The 22,932-nt window shown below is 39.4% G+C and overlaps 1 protein-coding gene across 2 annotated transcripts in view; it reads left to right on the top strand.

The window, feature by feature from the left end:
- Positions 1-22,932, top strand: part of PELI1 (pellino E3 ubiquitin protein ligase 1) — a 55,697-nt gene that overhangs the window by 6,149 nt on the left and 26,616 nt on the right. Inside the window, exon 2 of one of the 2 annotated variants that reach the window (XM_023552692.2) lies at positions 18,869-19,017. The exons of the other annotated variant lie outside the window; for it this stretch is intronic. The gene's annotated coding sequence lies outside the window, so the exon portion shown is untranslated. The remainder of the gene's footprint in view (positions 1-18,868; positions 19,018-22,932) is intronic. 2 annotated transcript variants of the gene reach the window in all.

The raw sequence follows: 22,932 nt of genomic DNA, 5'->3' as shown, positions 1-22,932 counted from the left end.
TACTTTAAATAAAACAATCATTGCAGATAATTTTCATTTATTATGTTTTGCATTCAGGATTGGCATGTGTAACGTAATGAAATTGTGTAACTTTATTGTTGCTGTGGTATACATTTGGGGAACAGAAGACTAACACATTGAGTGTTTACGGTTGAATCCAGCTCTCAAGTCTTCTTGTATTCATCCTTTGTTTTTCAGTTTAGTAGTTGCTTCAAGAACATGCTCGTTTCCCATAAGGGATTTTTTTTTAATCTTTACTGTTAAAATTATAGAAAAAATTGAATCCCATCTAAATGTTTGAAAAACAAACAAAAAATCGTAAATGTGGATCTTTATTTTGTCTTCTACTCAGAGGACAATATACATGTAGAGAATACTGGTTTTGAGTAATTATTATACTGGCCCATTCTTTATAGGAATAATTTTTTTACCCTGAAAAACACATTTCAGTGACTTTTACCCTGCTGATAACAGTGAATAAAGAAGACCGGTTTTTATCTAGTCATTTATGTATAATGGGGGGAGGGGCCAGGAGCACAATGTTTTCTTATGTATTTTTATAGATGAAGTAGAGTTTTTGAACAGTTATTGTATAGGAAATTTTGTCAAGTGACCATTGAGAATGAAAGTATATAACTGTATACGGAATACCTTAACAAAATTTATTTTAAACATTTTTCAATGAATTGTTAAGAATCTAGTTCTTTAATTCATTTGGAGTTTTTGCACCTTTGGGGAGTGTGTGTGTGTATATATATATATTTTCCATATACTGTGCATACTATCTGGATAGAGCAGCTAGACTGGATTATTTAATATGCTTTAAACACTAGCTCATTAGCATGGAACACAGAACCCAAGTTAGGTTCCTGGGCTTTCCATTAACTCTGAAAATCTTTAACAAGCAATCTTTGATTCATCTATAAAATAAAAGTGGCAGTAATTTTTCAGAGAAGACCTTGAAATTGTATGATGGTGCCTGTGCTGAAGTGTAGCTCATTTTAGAAATACCTTTCAATCTCTTGATTTGGTGATAGGACTGTGAATCTGTTTTTCATTTCCATTCTGCGGAATAAATAACTTGTGATGGAGGAGGAAGAGAAAGAGGAGAAAGGGAAGGGAGCTAGAGAAGAAAAAAAAGAAAAAATTGGCTCTCACAAATAGTAAACATGACCATGGATAATTCTTATGACTTGGATCTACTTAAGAGTCTATGACCTAATAGCTAAGACTCAAATTTTATAAATTAAGTAAAGAACATAATAATACAGCTTCCTGTTAAAGAAAAAAAAGTTGCTTTACAAAAGGGACTTCTTATTTTTCATGTTGACTTAAACATTTTTATTGTTAGTTGCCATCAAGTTGATTCAGACTTACCGGGACCCCAAGTGTTACAAAATAGAACTGTTCTATAGGGTTTTCTTGGGTGTAATCTTTAGGGAAGCAGACTACCAGGCCTTTTCTTCTGTGGTACTGCTGGGTGGGTTCAAAGTGCCAACCTTTAGGTTAGTAGTTCAATACAAACCTTCTGCACCACCTAGGGACCTTCACTTATACATTATGGCCAAGATAAAACCTATACTTAATTTTGGAATCAATAGTAATAAACAGTAATTATTATTTGAAAGTTCAGTTTATTGTTTAAGCTCTGTATTTTTGCAGCAGCGGGTTCCAGTTAATGTTTTATGCTTGTGCATGACAGGATACTCACAATTCCATGTCACTCTCACTTGAATCTCTTCATATGTCTGCCACTAACTCTTTATTGTCCGTTGTCAGCTTTAGTTGTGCCCAAGTGTACTTCCACAGTGTTTTCTACCTCTCTCTGCCATGCTTATAAAGTGGACTTGGAATAAATTAAGGGCCTTAAAACAAGTAACATGTAGATGGCAAGTGTTCCGCTTACTTTTCCTACTGGTGTTTTATCTGTTGCCTCCTTTTAATCTTTCCTTGTCCCCCCCTTTTTTTTTTTTGGTGATTTCTGGTGGAGATGACGTATTATGTCAGTTAGGCACCAAGAGATCACAATTTCATTATCTCTTATGTCAGGAATACTTTTCGAACTGAATAATGTAGGGAAAGGAGCCCTAGTGGTGCAGTGGTTAAGTGCTTGGCTGCTAATCTAAAGGTCGGATGTTCAAACCTACCAGCCACTCTGTGAGAGAAAGAAGTGGCATTCTGCTTCCATAAAGATTTCAGCCTTGGAAACCCTATAGAGCAGTTCTACTCTGCCCTGTAGTATCGCTGTGAGTCGGAATGGACTTGAAGGCATTGGGAATTTAGGAACCTGTAATAAACTTATTAATTTGAAAGCTATGAGTTAATCCTGCCTCCGTCCAGAATTTACACCTGAACTGGCAAAGTTAATATTAGAATTAATAGCTTAGTGAAATTTCAAAAGCTTTTTCGGCTCTTGGTGTTGGTTGTTTTGTCTGAAAATGTCAAGCAATTGGGGCCTATATCGCTTTAGTAATAGGTAATTATAAATGGTAAACCTTGGGGGAAAACTGTGTCTGGGCTTCCGTTGAGCGTCTCTTTTTACAGTCAAGAGGGAAGGATAATAAGTTTATTTTCGTTTTTAACAATAAGTGAAGACAATTTGAGATGCCTTGTTGATTCTTCAAAACCTTAGTGCTGTATTCCTGGTTACTATCCCCAGTACTTCATGTTCCCCTGGGTTTACGCCAGATTTAATGAACTGCATGATTTTTCTTTTTTTTTTTTTTTTTTATGTACTGGAAGCACTAAAGGCTAATTTTCTTTTATTTTAGACTACAGTTAACATTATGGATTTTTCTCCAAATTGTTTCTCATTGTCATTGTTAGCCACTCTCAAGTTGATACTGACTCATGGTGACCTCATCCACAACAGAACAAAACACTGCCCAGTCTTGCACCATCCCCATGATAAGTTGGGTGTCAGACGATTGTGATCCATGGGATTTTTATTGGCTGATTTTTGGAAGTACATTACCAGGCCATTGTCCTAGTCTAGTGTGGAAGCTCCTCTAAACCTGTTCAGCATGATAAAACATACAAACCTCCACTGACGGGGATGGTGGCTGCACATGAAGTGTGTTAGCTGGGAATTGAGCCTGGGTCTCCTGCATGCGAGGTGAGAATTCTACCACTGAACCATACTTCCAGTTTACCAACAAAGGACCAAAACCTCCAAATTACAAAACTAGTTAGAAGTTTTTCATGAGAAAAGATGTTAAAGATGTGTGTTTTATAAAGTAGTGGTTGCTTCTAATTAGAAATCACAGTCCTAATTAGAAATCACAGCTTCCTGGCCAACTGACTGGAAGAGATCCATATTTATGCCTATTCCCAAGAAAGGTGATCCAACCAAATGTGGAAATTATAGAACAATATCATCAATATCACACGCAAGCAAAATTCTGCTGAAGACCATTCAAAAACGGCTGCAGCGGTATATCGACAGGGAACTGCCAGAAATTCAGGCTTGTTTCAGAAGAGGACGTGGAACCAGGGATATCATTGCTGATGTCAGATGGATCCTGGCTGAAAGCAGAGAATACCAGAAGGATGTTTACCTGTGTTTTATTGACTATGCAAAGGCATTTGACCGTGTGGATCATAACAAATTATGGATAACATTGCGAAGAATGGGAATTCCAGAACACTTAATTGTGCTCATGAGGAACCTTTACACAGATCAAGAGGCAGTTGTTTGGACAGAACAAGGGGATACTGATTGGTTTAAAGTCAGGAAAGGTGTGCGTCACGGTTGTATTCTTTCACCATACCTATTCAATCTGTATGCTGAGCAAATAATACGAAAAGCTGGACCATATGAAGAAGAACGGGGCATCAGGATTGGAGGAAGACTCATTAACAACCTGCATTATGCAGATGCCACAACCTTGCTTGCTGAAAGTGAAGAGGACTTTGAAGCACTTACTGATGAAGATCAGAGACCACAGCCTTCAGTATGGATTACACCTCAACATAAAGAAAACAAAAATCCTCATGACTGGACCGATGAGCAACATCATGATAAACGGAGAAAAGATTGAAGTTGTCAAGGATTTCATTTTACTTGGATCCACAATCAACAGCCGTGGAAGCGGCAGTCAAGAAATCAAAAGATGCATTGCATTGGGCAAATCTGCTGCAAGGGACCTCTTTAAAGTGTTGAAGAGCAAAGATGTCACCTTGAAGACTAAGGTGCACCTAACTGAAGCCATGGTATTTTCAATCCCATCATACGCATGTGAAAGCTGTACAGTGAATAAGGAAGACCAAAGAAGAGTTGACGCCTTTGAATTGTGGTGTTGGTGAAGAATATTGAATGTACATACCACGGACTGCCAAAAGAATGAACAAATCTGCCTTAGAAGAGGTACAGCCAGAATGCTCCTTGGAGGCAAGGATGGCAAGACCGCGTCTTACATAATTTGGACATGTTGTCAGGAGGGATCAGTCTGTGGAGGAGGACATCATGCTTGGCAGAGTGCAGGATCAGCGGAAAAGAGGAAGACCCTCAACGAGGTGGATTGACACAGTGGCTGCAACAGTGAGCTCAAGCATAACAACGATTGTAAGGATGGCTCAGGACCGGCAGTGTTTCGTTCTGTTGTGCACAGGGTCGCTATGAGTCGAAACCAACTCCATGGCACCTAACAACAACAACAATAGGCAGACTTTCATGTATCTGAAAGCTTTTTAAATTTACTTATTGCCTTACTGTCATTTTCATTTAAGAGGGTGAGTCAGTTTCTAAGCTAGTCTATCAGTTCACCAAAGGCGCTATGATGAATTTAAAGGTGGGCTCTTAAACTGTTCACTGTAGAGCAGACCCGTGACTTCACTGACGCCAGACACTTTTTTTTCTTTTTAAATTCCTAACTGACTCACACAGTAAAAAGAAAATTGTTTTGCTAAAGCTCCTTGGCTGTGTGTCTTTTTAGAAATGGCGTGTCTGAATTTATTTGCATATAGTTCAGCCCTCGAAGACCAGTCTTTTAAGGTGTTAGCCAGAGTTTGCTCCTGAAGCTATCTTTAAAATGGCTTCCAGAGAGGATTTGCTAGGTTTCAGAACTGTGAAAAGAGTAGGCTGTTAATGATTCAGTAGGCCCCCTGACATTTTCCTCCTACCCCTTGAATTGAAAGCTCCTTCGTTCGTAGCATCTAGGTACCAAGTCATCACGGGTAAACTTCTAAAGAAGAGTTGTCATGTGGAAAAACTCAGCATGAAGTAGATTTGTCAGAAAACAGTCTGAATCAGAGATCATTCATTGCTCAATCACAATGATACAGCCTAGAGGTTTGGGACTTTATTTAAATCTTTGAATACACTTGCTCATGTGCCTTTATTACAGGACTTGTAAATTCTAAGGTATTTATTCCCAGTTATATATTAATAGGTTTTATTTTTATTGTCGATTACATGGAAAAAAAAAAAAAAAAGACCTGGTGACTCAGTGGTTAAGCGCTTGGCTGCCAACCGAAAGGTCAGCATAATACCCCGCTAGCCACTCCATGGGAGAAGGGTGCAGCAGTGAGACACCCAGTCTGCTTCTGTAGAGATTACAGCCTTGGAAACCCTAGGGGGCATTTTTCCTCTGTCCCATAGTGTCGCTATGAGTCGGAAGCGACTCAAAACAACCACGGGTTTGGTGTTTTTATTACATGAAAAGTATTTTACCTTTTTTTCTTTTTTAATTGAATAAATTTATTAGAGAGTAGAGGCAACGACATACAGATTAATAACCACAGAAATCTGGAGACCCAGTGTTCTGGTCCATTTATTCAGTGTGTACTCTGATACGTTTCACTTGACCTCTCTGGGCCTTAGTTTCCTTATCATTACAGGGTCAGCAGCTCTGTTGCACTTACGCCATCATGCCTCTTTGGAACCCTTGGCAGATAGAGCTGACAACTGCCCCCAAAACAGCTTCAGACTCCTCTCTGATACAGCAATATCAGCAGCTGTGTGGCTGGCAGTCTAGATGAAATCTGCTTTTCGTCTCAACTTTATAAGGTCTCTTCCAGTTCCAAGATTTTAAATATAATATATAAATATATAAAATAAAAGAATCCCTCTTCTTTGTGAGTCTTCACTGTCTCTTAACACTGAGTTTTCAGGGTTAAAATCTACTGTATGAATTTAATAATTTTTTGTAGTCAAGGATAGGATGTTTATGTTTCATGAGATATTAAAAACAAATGATTAAAGAAAATTCATGTGGTTGCTTAAAATTCAACTGCTTAGTGATAACTTGATTTAAACTCATTTCATGATCTGTCTCATTTTGTTACCCTTAACGTTTCTAAATAATCCTTGAACCACTTTAACTTATCTTTTCTAAGAGAGGGAAGATTTCAGCAAAGAATGCAATCCCAAGAGACAATAGTGTCGAGAAAAGATTTTTAGTAAATGAAAATGGAACTGAGACCCACTTGGGCAAGTAAATTGCCCCTCCTGTCTTTTGCCTTCCCTAAAACAGCTGGAGAAAATCCTTTTATTTAAAGTCCTAAATGTTCTGTGACAAAAATCGCAGATTAGTGAATTTCAAAATGTTGTGTCTTTTGGAAGGGCACATAAAGAAGGAGAGTAAATACTAGATTGAGAGATAAGAAACCTGAGTTCTAGCTCTGCAACTGGTTATTGTTTTTTTTAACCTGATCAGTGTCTTTATAACTGTAAATGGAAATTGACTGGGAAAAGAAATCTAATAATTAAAATAAATAAATAAACCTTTATTGGTGATTATTACTTTCTAGACGCTTTGTTTAATTCTCATCAACAGCTGTATCAGGTAGGTGATACGTTATTGAGAGGTAATAGAGTGAATGGTTACACATACAGATTCTTAAGTAAGACTGCTAGGTTCCAATCCCAGATGCCATTTTACCGCTTATTAGCTGTGTGACCCCAAACAAGTTACCAAACTGATCTGGGCCCGAGTTTCCTCATCTGTAAAACAGACATCATGTTACGTATCTCCTAAGGATGCTATTAGAACTTAAAGAATTAATGGGTAAAGCTCTTTGGAAAATGCCTGGCACTTATGATAAACACTGCATGTATATGAATTACTAGGTTTATTAAGTTTATTATTAGGTTTGCAGGTGAAGAAACTGGACCTCAATGAGGTTGGTCCAGCTATTATATATGCCTAGTCTTTTTTTTTTTTTTTAGTCTGACTGCAGAACTCCCTTAACCATTGTGTTTTTATTTCATCTCAAGTAAAAATAGTCTCAACCTCTTGTATACAGACTGTGTATAAATGGTCTCAGTGTGATTATAAGAGTATTGTACTTGATTCCAGTACTCACACTTGGTGCTTAAAATATTCCTGTGTTGTGGATTCAGTACAGATCTAAAATATGCAGGTGAAGCTCATTTCAGTATGATCTGAGAAACGCAAGGATTACATCTTAATCTTATTTTGTTTAATGTACATTGTTTTTTTGTCCCCTCCTTTTAGCAGTTAAGTCACCAGAATCCCTGGAAAGTAGAAGTACTAATTTTATTACTCTCACAGTGACTTTAGTTGTTGTGATTTACTTACTCTGTTAAATCTTCTTTTGCTACACATTCTCAGAATGGCTCAATAACATGCCATATGCACATAATAAAATCAGTAATTTTATGAATATGATTAATCATTGCCTCTTTTGAAATTATGTAGTGATGTGTCTGTTGTTAAATGTCCAAGATATTTCAGCTTCCAAGGAGTTTTCCTGTGAATTTTAATTTTATCATCTGCTTTTTGAATAGGAACTTTGATTTTAATCTTTTGATGTCTTTGTATTAGATTCTGTATGTAGCTGAATCTGCTTAATTTCATAAGCTTTAGTCTCTGATACTCATTTAGGCTTCTAGTAAAAAAGGACATCTGGTTACTGTTTAAAGCTTCTCTAAGTGATTTACCACCCCACCCTCCCACACCCCCTTCCCCCCCCCCCGCCCCAGTTGCTTGTTGTTACTTTCTTTTTTTCCATTGTGGGTGTTTTATTCCTTTGTGGCAAAATTTTCCTGTGTATTAAGACAATATAAAGTCAGACCATATAAAGTCATGTAGCCTTTGAACTTGGGGGAAGGGGAAACTAGAGAGGTGGGTAAACTTTGAAAAACTAGAATCGTCTATGAGGAGGAAAGTCTGTTTTTATCATATTTTTGGGGACTGAATTCAGTGACCTAATGGATTTATTCTTAGGGAAACAAACACTTAAAATAGTTGGTCTATCAGTTAAGGCTCTTTCTATTGGGACAGAAAACTCAACTCAAACTGGCTTAAGCAAAAAAGGGAAACTTATTGGTTTGTGTAACTGGTCCAAGGTTGGTGTGACTTCAAGAATGGGGTCAACCCCAGGCTCAAAATACTGTCATCAGGACTCACTTTCAGTGTGTTTCTTAGCATGTTTCTTCCGCATTGGCTTTATCCGCGAGGACTGCATGAGCAAAAGATAGCTTCAGCCCCTCCTATGTCAACCCTCATAGGGGCATGTTCGTCTGCGAAGAGTGACAGTCTCTTTCCTAGAAGCCCCAGCGAAAGCCTCACACATCTCATTGGTCTGACTGGGTCATATGCCACTACCATGGTGGCCAGGGGAATGTGAATCTCTGATTGTCTGGAGCTGAACCAGATGCCCAGGTATCAAGTTTGAGAATTTAATCAGTTCCATCGAATACATGTGAACTGGTTTTCTCCAAAAAGGAAATGAGGATATCATTATACCAGAGGAAGGGTAGATGTTTGCTAGGCAACAGAAAATAGATGCCCTCGACACTTAGTACTACCTTTACCATTTTAAGGGTTAGCACTCAACTGGGAAAAGCCAGTTATTTTCTGATTTAGTATTATATTTAATACCAGTTTGGGTTTGTACACATTCACTTCCAAATTACCATTTTAAAGCAGTATATAAATGGGAATTGCTAGGACTTTTCACCTCTGAAGAACTTTGAAGATGTTTTAGAATTAAAAATTTGGTGCTGCTTTAGCAAACACTGTACTTTTAATTTTTCCATCAGCTGCAATAAATGATATTTGTTAATAGCTAGTTCTTGTGATGTAGGACAGTGTTTTCAAAGCTATATTAACATGTTTTTCTAGGTGAACACTTTGCTTTAGTGCCTTAAGTAAATTGACCTTTAGACCAAGAAACTTAAAAAGACCTCTCCGAGAGATTCAGGGCCTTGGGGAGAGATGGAGTAGGAGTAGGGGATGTTGAAGGTTATAACAGGGGCTTTACATGTTGATTTCTTTGACTGATTTTAGTCTGAAAATGAAAACTGAGTTCTTACTGAAAAGGTAAATAAGATATGTATTGTATGGTTACTCTTCCTTTTTGATACCAAAAATATGAAATGAAATAGAAAATGATACTTACGTTTCATCCTCTAATACGGTCATGTAGATAGCTCCTCCTATTTCTTATGTTAATGTGTGTATAAATGAGTATATCCATCACCAGAAGGCTTTAACCTTCTATAGCCTTTGAGAAATTTTGCTTTTTTTCCTTCTAAATTTCTTGACACCGTAGAAGTATTTGTTAATGCTTTATCTACAAAATTAAAAATTTATTTAACATCCTCTTTTTCTTTATACTTTGAGTACTAGGTGCTGCAAAATGAGCAAGACAGTTTCACCCTTGGAAGAGTTTTCAGCGTAGTAGGAGGTAGCACAAGGTTATATATAACTGTGAAACAAAACTAGATATAAGGTCTATAAAAGAATTACATAAAAATGATGGGAGTTCAAAAAAGATTACACCCAGTTGGTAAGGAAAGACTTCCCAACTGGAAAAGGCATTTCAAATAGGCCTTGAAGGATTATCAGAATTTCTTACAGGTGAATAATGTTAGTATTAACAACAGTTACTGTTTACTGAGTACGTACTACATTTTTGTCAAAAATGTGTAGTATATATGATAGAGAAACAGCCACGTCACTATAAGTTTGGAAAGAATTTAAATTATGGTGGATCTAAAATACACATGGTTTAAAGCTTAAAAATTAAAAGTGTTAGTGCTGAGTTGACACACATCTCATGAGGAGCTTTACATTTCAGCCACCATAATAATTCTTCATAGTGTAAGTAATAGAGTTAAGAGTCATTTCTAGCAAATATTCCATTATATTAAAATTGTGTCTCTTGAAGGTAATTAGTGATTTGCATGAAAACTTAATAGTACATAGATTGCCTGTAAAAGATGCTAGTTTAATCTAATAACATTAATTAAAGAAATTCCTGTTACTCTATGTGGATTAGCAATACCAGTAATTGAGGACTGTGTATCCTACATCATCTAGAATTGGCAGTATATATTGTTTGTTTTTATATATGGCTGTCTTACTTATCTAGTGCTGCTGTAACAGAAGTGCCACAAGTGGATAGCTTTAAAATTATTTTCTCACAGTCTAATAGGCTACAAGTCCAAATTCAGGGGTCAGCTCCAGGGGAAGGCTTTCACTGTCAGCTCTGGAGGAAGGTCCTTCTTACCAATCTTCCCTTGATCTAGGAGCTTCTCAGCACAGGGACCCCGGGTCCAAAGGACACATGCTCCTGCTTTTCATTCTTGGTGGTATGAGGTTTCCCATGTCTTTCTGCTCACTTCTATTTTTTATATCTCAAAAGAAATTGGTTTAAGACACAATCTAATCTTGTAGATCTCGTCAGTATAGCTGCCGCTAATCCATCTCGTTACATCATAGTGATAGGATTTACAACACATAGGGAAATCACATCAGATGACAGAATGGTAGCTAGTCATTCAATACTGGGAATCGTGACCTAGCCGAGTTGACAGACACAGTTCAGACCATGACAATGTCTTTAAGGATTTTACAAGTAAAGGATAGCTCATTTAAAATAGGCTTTTATAAAATACAGCGCAACTTGTAAGGATGGCATGGCGGGGGCGTTTGACCTCGATAACTTCACAAGGGGAAAGGAGAATCAAGATTAACAGCTCGAGGCTTATTCCTTTGATGTGGAGGTCAGTCATACGTCCTGTCTCTAACCTTTTTACCAGTTCTGTCACCAGCCGTCCCTCTTACAGCGCCCTCTACTTGTCTGCTGGGTTTAATGAGTCCGTACAGTGGCCACACACAACTCACAGACCATACTCATAGTTATGTGGTTTATTAGGGAAGTAACAGGTTACAGTTCGGGTTCAGGAATGCTCAGGATCCAGTTCTTCAATCAGGCAGCCTCTTCTCAGCCATGCCCTCAGGCAGGTCTCTCTCTGGCCTCTGCCCTGCAAGTGTTACAAAGCTCTTTTAGCTTAGCTGCTGAGTACCCAGAGGCACCCCGCTCTACCAGTAAGCCTCGGCCTGAAGGCACTCAGCTTTCTTGCTCCATGGGCTGAGAAGCCCACCGTACTGTCTCCTGTCAGTCTTCTGCCTCTGCTTCCCCTGTTTCTCTGCCACCATTTCTCACTGTCTTCAGTGTTACAACTATCTCAGTCTCCTGGTTCCAGGAGCTTCTCAGCACAGGAATCCTGGATCCAAAGAATGCACTCCACTCCTGCTTTTCTTGGTTGGCTGTGGTGAGATCCTCTCTTCCTGCTTCTGGGATGGCTAATTGTAAGCCTAGCAGGATGGCAACACTGACCAATCCCCTTGTTAAGGTTCCACATACTTTATTTGCATGGCTCGGCCCCCACAAGAGTGCCACGTACCTTATTTACATTAACGGTAAGCTATCTAATCACCTTAGTGGGCCACAAGCACCTCATTTGCAAGGTCCCATCCAGTCATTTGGTGAGAGTAACAAAGACTATGGCTAGAAAGGCCATATTAAGTAATTCACTGCTCTGCAGACTTGAAATGAGTTCTCTTGGAAAATTTATAAGCAGAATAGTTAATGAAGAAAACTTTCATATCACATCTGATAGTAAAAGGTGCATCAATATATTTGATGTCATTAACAATTTAAGTCTTTTAAAAAAGATATTAAGAAAACCTGGCAAAGCCTATTCAAATATGGTTCTAATTCAGTTTATTGACTTATTATTTGAAAAACAGTCCAAATAAGTTTAAACAAATAACATCTCTGAATTTATAGTATTCTGAGCCTAATATTTTTTAATTGATTGCCAGGGATATATAAAAATGCCTCCATTTGTGTTTTTCTACAAAAGATTGTTCTGACAGTAAGTTTAAGTGATTTTCACAATTTATTGCTGTCTAAAATTTCCCTTGACTTCACGTTTTGTTCTGTATGTCTTGGTTTGTTTCTTCCACCTACACAATGTTGGAGGCAAGTGAAGGAGGAGTCACAAAGTAATACAGTGAATTTGAGAACCTTGGGTTTTTTTTTTTTTTTTCAAAACAAAATGTTTATTATAAGATTGCTTTTTATTGATTCCATAAAAAAGGGCTTTTGGCAACTGTTCATTTAATGTGTGAATAACCTAACTGATTTAGCTAGAATGAATAGGAAGCTTTGCCCTTTGACGTTGTAGATCCTTGGCTTAGTAAACACAGTGATGGTGGTAGAACAAATGCTCGAAGGTAAGAAAGAAAAAAGTTTAATAGACCCAAATACCAGTAATTTTATATTTGTGTCAAGGCCTTGAGAGAGGAAGAGCAATATGTTAACTAGAATCTTGTTTATATTTCTGTTATGAAAAACAATCACATTAACTTATGTAAGGAGCCCTGGTGGCATGGTGGTTTAAGCATTTGCTGACCAAAAGGTCAGCAGTTTGAATCCACCAGTTGCTCCGTGGAAACCCTATGGGGCAGTCCTACCGTGTCCTATAGGATTGCTGTGAGTTGACAAGTGTTAATATGTGAAAATTTTAATAGAGAATCCTTGCCAAGAATCGTAAGGTATATGAAATTCAAAGTTGTGTAGAAATTTAAAATGCTATATCCACTCCACTGCCATTGAGTAGATTCCAACTCATAGCGACCCTATAGCACAGAGTAGAACTGCCCCATAGAGTTTCCAAGTATCATATGGAAACCCTGGTGGCATAGTGGTTAAGTGCTACAGCTGCTAACCAGAGGGTCGGCAGTTCGAATCTGCCAGGTGCTCCTTGGAAACTCTGTGGGGCAGTTCTACTCTGTCCTATAGGGTTGCTGTGAGTCAGAATTGACTCAACGGCACTGGGTTTGGTTTTTTTTTTTTTTTTTTGGTTTATATATCATATACTCTAGAACTGCAGTGAAGACGAGGCATAATTAGGGTAAATCGTTAAAGATAACAGCTTGTTGGATGCCATCAAGTCAGTTCCGACTCATGGCAACCCCATGTGTGCAGAGTAGAACTGCTCCATAGGGTTTTCAAGGCTCTGACCGTTCGGAAGCAGATGGCCAGGCCTGTCTTCCAAGGCACCTCTGGGTGGGTTTGAACTGCCAGCCTTTTGGCTAGTAGCCGAGAGCTTAACTATTTGAGCTATCCAGACACAATGAAGGTAACAATAGAAGAAAAATAAGAGTTGTTTTAAAAAGACTTACTCCAGATGTCACATTAGTCCAGCTCAGTCTGTAACTCTGGTTAGAAATGTAGAATTTTAAGAAATTATGAGGTCCTGGAAGACTAGAAGAATTTTATTCAGTGGGGAGGGGAAGGTGAGGAGAGAAAGAAATTTTGGCAGCAGTTAAAATGTATACCAGAATCCATTGCCATCAAGTCAGTTCCGACTCAAGGTGACCCCACGTGTTAGAGTAGAATTGCTCCATAGGGCTTTCTTGGCTGTAATCTTTTTTTCTTCTCATTAAAAAGTTTATACACATATTGTTTTGTGACATTGGTTACAGTCCCCACAATGTGACAGGACACTTCCCCTTTCTACCCCTGGTTCTCTATGCATTCGTCCAATTCCTGTCCCTTCCTGCCTTCTCGTCCTGCTTTTGGACAGGAGCTGCCTATTTGGTCTCATATTTGATTGAACTAAGAAGCCTGTTCCTCACATGTATTAATTCTTGTTTTATTGGCCTATCTAATCTTTGTCTGAAAAGTGGGCTTCATGAATGAATGGTTTTAGTTCGGGGTTAGCAGAGTTTCTGGGAGCCATAGTTCCAGGGTTTCTTCAGACTGTGTCAGATCATTAAGTCTGGTCTTTTTACTTGAATTTGACTTCTGTTCTACATTTTTCTCCTGCTCTGCTGGGGACTGTCTTTTGTGTTCCCTGTCAGGGCAGTCGTTGGTGGTAGCCAGGCACCATCTAGTTTCTTAGCTGTAATCTTCATGGAAGCTATTACCAGGTCTTCTCCAGTGCTGCTGGGTGGGTTTTTGCTGCCAACCTTTAGGTTAGTAGTCAAGCGTCAACTGCCTGTGCCACCCAGGGACTTAGAAAATGTATATATTGCTTTTTAAAACATTGGCAAATCTTAGTTTAAAAGCATATAAATGTAGCATGTATAACTTCGTAAGACTTATTATGATACGATTTAAAATAGGAAATTTCAAGAAAAAATTTAGGAGAGTGTTTTTCTTAATTTTATTAGCTCTTTTATAACAGGAATGTTTCTCATTAATCTTTCAATTTGTAACTCCTAGCGCAGGACCTGACCCATTGTGGGCGCTCCATAATGTTTATACAACTGTCTTGAATTTTAGAAATTTCAGAGTAAGGCTGATAATTTTTCTGGGCTTTACAGCAATACACACACACACACTCATCTTTGCATCTTAGCTTTGATACAAATATGTTCTCGGTTTTGAGTGTGAGGAAAACTGGTTGAATCATCTACCACGTCATGGTCTGAGCTGAAATTACTTAAAATGAAACTGGTTTTAACAGATAGAGGTCCTTATCTTCAGGTCTCTAGAGTCTGGAATCTAGATCGTAAATTACATCAATTTGGGGAGTCTGTTTTTATCTGAAGTGATTGATTGGAAAAAAGTATGTAAGATGGAGAACCAGTTTGCAAAAAGGATCTATTACTGTCTAGTGGGCACCCACCCACTCCACTGCTGTCGAGTTGATTCCGACTCATAGCGACCCTATAGGACAGAGTAGAACTGCCCCCTAGAGTTTCCAAGGAGCACCTGGCGGATTCGAACTGCCAACCTCTTAGTTAAGAGCTGTAGCAGACGTAATAAATGTAGTTAGAGAGAAGCTAAATTCTGACTTTCAAATGTTAACTGAGGCAACAACCTAGATTTTCCAGATTAGTTTCAGTTTAGGATACAGTAATCCTTTGACAGCAAGAAGAAGAACTATGGTTGACAAACATGCCGTTGTCGCATGTTTGGGGAAAAACAGTTAAAACAGCATTAAATGAGTATACTTTTAACACAACAAATAAAAGTTTCAGAACACATCTACTACCAGTTCAAGCTGTATTCGTAAATGTTAAAAACCTGACTCACCTTCTAACATTCTGTAGTAAACATGGCAGGATGTTACTAAAACATAGTCTTCCAACAAATTTCATGCAGAATTGTGCTGCTTTGAAAAGTTTTCGAATCAGTGTGGCTTTTGGAATTTAATACTTCGTTGTTGTTGCTTAACAGATATCAGCAGAAGGGTTATGTAACAGTCTGGGATTTTGCAAATTAACATGATTTAAGGGAATGTTTTTCTGGCACTGGTAGTCTTCCATTGTTCAGAGAGTAACATTCATGATTATTATTGTCAAGATGATAAAGAGGAATCAATAATTGTCATATCTTTTGTTTACACTGAACTAAACCATGCTTTTTTTTAAGGGAGATTTTATATTTTGTTGTACAGATATTTAAAATCATAATCAGTGAGTGATTAATTTTGTGCCACTCCACACCACCCCAACCCTTACCGTCCATAGGTCAACTCGTGCTTAAATTTGTCCGAATTCTCAATACCTAAGATACGAGCACCATATCCAACATCAAACGGATTCCTTGTGATTAACTTTGGCCAGGCTAGTTTTAGTAGTTTAATGAGCAGCCTCCAGCTTTATACATGATTTCTTATTCCTTTAACAGGAGTCCCTGAGTGGTGTAAACAGTTAAGTGCTGGACAGTAAACAGTAAAAAATTTCCAGACGTGAGGATAATCAGTAACTGGAAAGAGGGGCCAGACTGCATGTATCAGTCTCTGGTTGCATTATTCATTTTGTCTCAGTGCATATGGCACGCCTTTCCCTCTCCATCTTCAGCTTGACCTCTCATGTATCAGTTTAATCTGTCCTGAGATGACTTACCAAGAATTCCCAAAGTGAATTTTACGTGTGCTGGCTAGCCTATATTTTAGGTCAGACTGCCCCAGATATACCACCATAATACAATGTTTTTGTTCTAGACATGTTTGCCAGACTTCCAGCCCTGGTTTTACTGTTTATTTATTTATTTTCTTCTTCTTCTTTTTTTGCAGTGTAGTATGTTGGAAAGAGCATATGCTTTGGAGTAGGACAGACTTGAATTCAGATCTGAAGTTTGTCTTTAAGTGTCTGAATGACCTGGAACAAGTTATTTATCCTAATTTCCTCATCCGTCATAGGACCGTTGTGAAGATCTCTTGAGTTTAACGTGTGCAGAGTTCTAGCACCAGATACGTGGTAGATACTCAGTGCGTGCTGACTTTCTTCTCCCTTCTGAAACCTTGCTGAAAGGCTTCTGATTAACTCCAGAGTGAAGTGCAGTGTCTCTGCCAGGACTCTCCACCACCATCACCGGTCGCCACCGCGTGGATTCCGACTCGTGGCAGCCCTCTGTGTGCCAGAGTAGGACTCTGCTTCACAGGGTTTTCAGTGGCTTTCTTTTCTGGAAGTAGATCACCAGGGCTTTCTTTTGATGCGCCCCTGGGTGGGCTGAAACCCCCAACCTTTGAGTTGTTCCCTGGTTGCGTTAACCGTTTGTACCACCCAGGGACTCCCCCTGATTCCTAAGACTCCACTGTATTAAAAGGTGCTTCTTTATCATTCCAGATGTATCTCATTCAGTTAATAAATATTTATTTAGTGTTCAGTGATAGTCACTGAGCTTAAAAAGACATGGTCCTTTATTTCCACAAACTTAACTGTTGACGTTGTTCTCCTACCCAAACCATTCACTCTAGGGCGTATACAGACCTCTGCTTTCCTGAGCACACAGTGGTGTTTCTCCTCCCTTTTTTATCTTGACTTGTGTTGTTTTTTCCACCTGAAATGCCTTTTCTCCACTTTGCAAAATCTAGTCTGCCTTCCAATGCCTAACTCGAATTCCCTCCCCACCCCTCCCCCTTTTAGTGAAGCTTTCCTTGGATCCTCTTCCACCTAAGTGGTAACACTTTTAAAAGTCTCACAGTCCTTACGGTCTTTCCCATTAATATGGCACCTGTCCTATACTGATTTGAGTTGGGGTGATTGATTTATACCTTTGTTCATAATCAAACAGTAAGTATGTGATGGTGTAGAGGATCATACCTTTTGTATTAGTTTGAATATTCCCATAGCTTCTGGCATTGTAGTGAATGCTCAGTAATATTTGTTGAGTTAGTAAGTGAACCATTGTTGACTCTAGGTGCACAAAATTAGAAGTAGGGAGACCACAGCTCTCAGTTTAAAAACTACTCAAACATTTAAATTGCAGGGGAAGCCCACAACTGCTGTCATTAGAAGAAATCATTAGTAAGCATTCAGTGGGACATAGTAATCTAGAAAAGGTCCTTGGGTGGCACAAACAGTGCACTCAACTACTAACCTAGAGGTTAGCAGTTTGAACATAGCGGTGCCATGGAAGAAAGGCCTGGCAATCTGCTTCCCTAAAGGTTACATCACAGAAAACCCGATGGAAAAGTTCTACTCTGTAACGCACTTGAAGGCAACGAGTTTATGAATATGGAAGGGTGAAAGACAGTGGTACTTTGTGATTGGCTTCTTTCACTTCACAGGTTTTCAGGGTTCATCCATGTTGTAGCGCCTGTCAGTACTTCATTTCTTTTTACTGCCAAATAATAATCTGTTGAATGGATACACCACATTTTGTGTATCCATTCATCAGTTGATGGATATTTGGATTGTGTCCACCTTTGGGCTATTTTGAATAATGCTGCTATGAACACTTGTGTACAAGTTTTTGTATAGACATATGTTTTTATTTCTCTTGGGTATACACCTAGGAGTGGAATGGTTCATTATCTGCTCCCACAATGAGAACCCTGTGGGCCAGTTCTACTCTGTCACATGGTGTTGCTGAGCCAAAATTGACTTGAAAGCACCCAACAACAACAACATGGTAACTGTTTAATGTTTTGAGGAACTGCCAGACTTTTCCAAAGCAGCTGCACTGTTTTCCTTTCCCACCAGCAGTATATGAGGGTTCCAATTTCTCCACACCGTTGTCAACACTTGTTATCTGACTTTTTGATTATAGCCATCCCAGTGAATGTGAAGTGGTATCTCACTGTAGTGTTGATTTGCATTTCCCTAATGGCTAACAAGGGATGGCACAATGGTTAAGCATTCAGCTGCTAACTGAAAGATTGGTAGTTTGAACCCACCAGCAGATCCTTGGGAGAAAAGACCTGGTGATCTGCTTCTGTAAAGATTACAGTCTAGGAAACCCTATGGGGGCAGTTCTGCTCTGTTCTTTGGGGTTGGTATGAGTTAGGATTGGGGTTCAAGACCACCTAGAGGTACCTTGGAAGAAGGTCCTGGTGATCAGCTTCCAAAAAATCAGTCATGGAAAACCCTATGGAGCACAGCTCAACTCTGACACACGTGGGGTCACAGTGACCTGCAGTCGTCTTGATGGCAACTGGCTCTGGCAGTGGCTACTGATGTTAAGCGTCGTTTCATGTGTTATTGTCCATTTGTATATCTCTTTCGAGAAATGTCTGTTCAGATCTTTTACCCATTTTTAATTGGGTTATTTATCTTTTTACTTTTGAGTTGTGAGAGTTCTTTATATATTGTAGGTATAAGTCCCTTATCAGGTATATGATTTGTGAATATTTTTTCCCATTCTGTAGGTCATCTATGGCAACACTTTTAAGGTCTAGATTTCCTTTGTTTGTTGAAGGAGACTTCCAGGAGAGCAGAGCTCACAAAGCGGGAGCGTGAACAGTCAGTTCAGAGAGGCATGCTCCATCTGGTGTCCAAAAAGAAACAAATCTCCATGGTATGCCTATCATCAGACTTTTGTCTCATTTTCAGGTTTCTCTCTATGGTATAAAATAATAATCATGTACAGGAAGGAACAGAGCTAAAGATGAACGCTTGGCCATATCATGTAATACGAGGTATAAGTTACTTATTGGCTGACTGTTCTTCAGTGCTTGTGATAACCACCTCCAAAACTACCATAATGAAATGAACTCTAACATGGGAGACAAAAGGTCTGTTAGCTAGCTCCTTCTTAGCCCTCTGCCCTTCAGCAAATCACTTACCCTCTCCGGGTAAACATTTTTCTCATCTACAAAAATGAGGCAGTTGAAGAGGCAGGCCAAGATGGCGGAGCAGTCAGATGTTTCCTGTGGTCCCTCTTATGACAAAGACCCAAAAAAACGAGTCAATTGTATATGACAATCCAGGAGCCCTGAACATCAAAGATGAAGTTGAGGAGTCGGACTGAGTGGCAGTGAGAGGGTGAGACAGTTCAGAAGTAGCGAGGATTTGCCAGGCCTGAACTGGCTGGCACCCTGCAGGCTGGATCGCCCAGTGGGTACAGGCTGAGGCAAGCAGTAGCGCTTGGGATGCATTTTCCACACTGGGAGAAGCAGCATCGGTGAGGCTGCGCAAGCCTGCGGAACCAGCGGAAAGTAGCGCTGAATCTGCGAAAGTTAAGTGGAAGTGTCTAACCTACCACACAAGATTTTAAAAAAACCCTTCCACCCTCTGAGAAAGTCCCTCTCTCCCATTTGCCTGCTACCTCCCCTGTTCTGCTCCGGCCCCAGTCCAGCTTCAGCGATTGGCATGCCACATGGGCCAAAAGTGGGACCCGTCTTACGCCCTGAACCATTCTCCCAGCTTTGGAGAGGGAACAAATTGACAAACAGGAAAAGATGATCTGCCAGCTCACCTAAGCCAGGAACTCAGAGCAGGCACAGCCCTTTGTCTAGGCACAAGCATAAGAGGTCTTTGAATGCCTTTCACCCCTGCCTAGGCCTGTGTGGGCCCATTTCAACAGCAAAGGCCCTCATTAGCACAGTACAACAGGGTATATATCTAAAGCCGATTTTCAACTGCAGCAGCTAAGGGGGAGTGGCAGATTCATGACATTTGACACCACCCTGCCTATTAAGCAGGGCCCTCACCTACCCACATCAGGGGCCTGAGGACTGGCAGCTCCACCCAGTCCACCTAGCCACCCTTGACAGGAGTCCAAAAATAAGCAGTGCCTCCCAGTCCTTACAGCCAACAGCATTGGATGCCCAAAGTTTGGCTGCAAAACCCACCCACCTATGCACTCCAGAGAACAGGGACACACCTTCCACCCAGGGACTCACGGGCAGCTGTCAGCCCCCTACCTTGCTCAGCACATAACCGACTATTGCAGCCAGATACCGGTGCCTACTCCAATCACCCCTACATAGCCTTGCCAATCTGGAACTGTAGGTGAGAGCCTGCACCATATATTTGGTGACCAACAATGTGGACACCTGAGCTGAATTCAAGCAAGAAAAGTAAACAGACTCCTGGGCTCACATATCTAGTGACAGCTCTAACCACCTGCTGACAGGATATGAGAGCTTCAAAGATGCTGATAATCAAACTAGCTCACAAGACCAGCATATTCGGGCATAGCAAAACAAAACAAGAAGCTAGGGTACAAGTAACCAAACAAAATAAATAAATATAATAACTTATCGATGGCTTAGAGACAATAGTCAATATCAAATCACATAAAGAGGCAGACCATTATGGCTTCAGCAAGCAACCAAAACAAAGAATCAATGAACCTCCCAGAGGAAGATAGGGTCTCGAAATTACTGGAGGTAGAATTCAAAAGATTAATACACAGAGCTCTTCAAGAGATCAGGAAGGAGATCAGACAAAACGCAGACCAAGCCAAGGAACACGCGGACAATGCAACAGAGGGACTTAAGAAGGATATACAAGAGTATGATGACAAATTTAACAGGCTGCAAGAATCCATAGAGAGCAAACAGAAATCCGAAAGATTAACATTTCAGAATTAATAGTCATAGGAACAGAATTGAGGAAATGGAAGTCAGAATTAGTGAGACTGAAGGTAAAGTACTTGACGCCAATTTGAGGAAAAATCAAATAAAAGAATTTTTAAAAAATAAAGAAACCCTGAGAATTATGTGGAACTCTGTCAGATGGAATAACCTACAAGTGATTGGAGTACCAGAATCGGGGGGGAGGGGGACAGAAAATACAGGGAGGATTGTTGAGAAGATTTGTTGGCAGAAGGCTTCCCTGATACTGTCAAAGATGGGAAGATAATTTATCTGAGAAGCTCTTCGAACCCCACACAGGGGAGATCCCAAAAGAAAGTCACCAAGACATAATCAAACTTGCCAAAACCAAAGAGAGAATTTTAAGAGTGGCTATGGATAAACGTAAAGTCATCCACAAAGGAGAGTCAGTAAGATTAAGCTCGGACTACTCAGCAGAAACCATGCAGGCAAGAAGGCAATGGGATGACGTATGTAAAGTCTTGAAGGAAAAAATTGCCTGCAAGAATTAGATATCCAGTAAAACTGTCTCTCGAACATGGTGGCAAAATCAGGGCATTTCCAGAAAAATGAGTCAATTGAAAAGAAAATTGACCAAGTGGAACAGGTTAAAGATTCTTTTCAGCCCTAAAATGTGATTATATGACGCAGTAGCACCAATGATTTTTTTCTTCTTCCTGCCCTTAATAAGGAAGAATTGATGTCTTGTTGAAAAATCTTAGGCCTGACTTACCTTTTCCTCAAAAGGGTTGGAGTTAGATGGATTTGGTAAGTTAAAAAATCGGGTACATGTAGATATTCAGTAAAGACTGACTGTGACAAGCCAGTGTTCTCTGTGTCCCCGTATGGGTTAGAGGAACATGACCGAAATGCCACCAATGAGGTGGAACTAAAGGAAGAAATAATTTACACACCTGCTGTAGGTGTGGCTAGAGGTGAAGGGACTGTGAGGAATGAGTCCTTGCTTGCATCCTTGGAAGTCTTCAGAGGTCATTAAAGAAGAAGCAGGCTCTCAGAAGGCAGCTGTGCCGAAAGCTGAAACCAAAACCAAGACTACAACTACTAATAAGAAAAATAGCGGTGTGAGAAAAGAAACATCTTAAAAGGCTTAGAAATTGTAAGGTAAGTGTACTTTGTTTTGTTATTTTTCTGGAATGATTTTAAGACAATTTTAAACTTAAAAAATGTTCTTTATCATTGGTACCTAAGTTCAACTGCTACAATTATCAGAGGTTCACAAATTGTAGGGGAAGACAAGGAAGTTTTAGATACCTGTAAGCACAGTCGGATATGGAAGAGTGGGGAAAGGACATTGAGATTCAGGGACCATTTGCCAAAGTTTGGTAACTTTGATTCCCACCAGCCAGGAAAACTCACTGAAGTTTTGTGTGTGTGTTTGTGGTTTTGATTGGCGCCCAAGATCTTATTAATCAGACATCGTTGTAAGTATAGCATATCATGAGAAGCAAAAAGAAATAAAAATTGTTACTGTTGTTTAAAAAAATCACTAGTCAGAATTCAGATTAGAAAAGCTTAGAATTTAATTCTAATCCTTCTTTGAGTCTTTGTCCCATAGTAAAAATAGCTCATCATAATCATTTAGAAAATAAGGAGGTTTCTTCTTCAATGTCTTCTTATAGAACTCTTGAAGAAAAATATATTCCCTCAGGAGATTGTTTACTATAAACACAGAGCTTGAAATATGTAAGGAATTTTTATACTCTTAATGCCCCTGTTTTAAGGTAGTTAATGCTGATGTCATATGAGTTATTGATATCTCGGTTGACCCAGGGGTTGAGCAAGAAGCAACTCCTAAAGTTAAAAGTCAGTATGTTGGTCCAAACAATGACAGGCCTTCCTCAGGTTTTGTTATGGAATCAAGTTTACGGCAT

This window comes from Loxodonta africana, chromosome 15 (assembly GCF_030014295.1).
Source record: "Loxodonta africana isolate mLoxAfr1 chromosome 15, mLoxAfr1.hap2, whole genome shotgun sequence".
Lineage (NCBI taxonomy): Eukaryota > Metazoa > Chordata > Mammalia > Proboscidea > Elephantidae > Loxodonta > Loxodonta africana.
The sequence above is the reverse complement of the archived record's forward strand: the minus strand, read 5'-3'. Positions and strand labels throughout refer to the sequence as shown.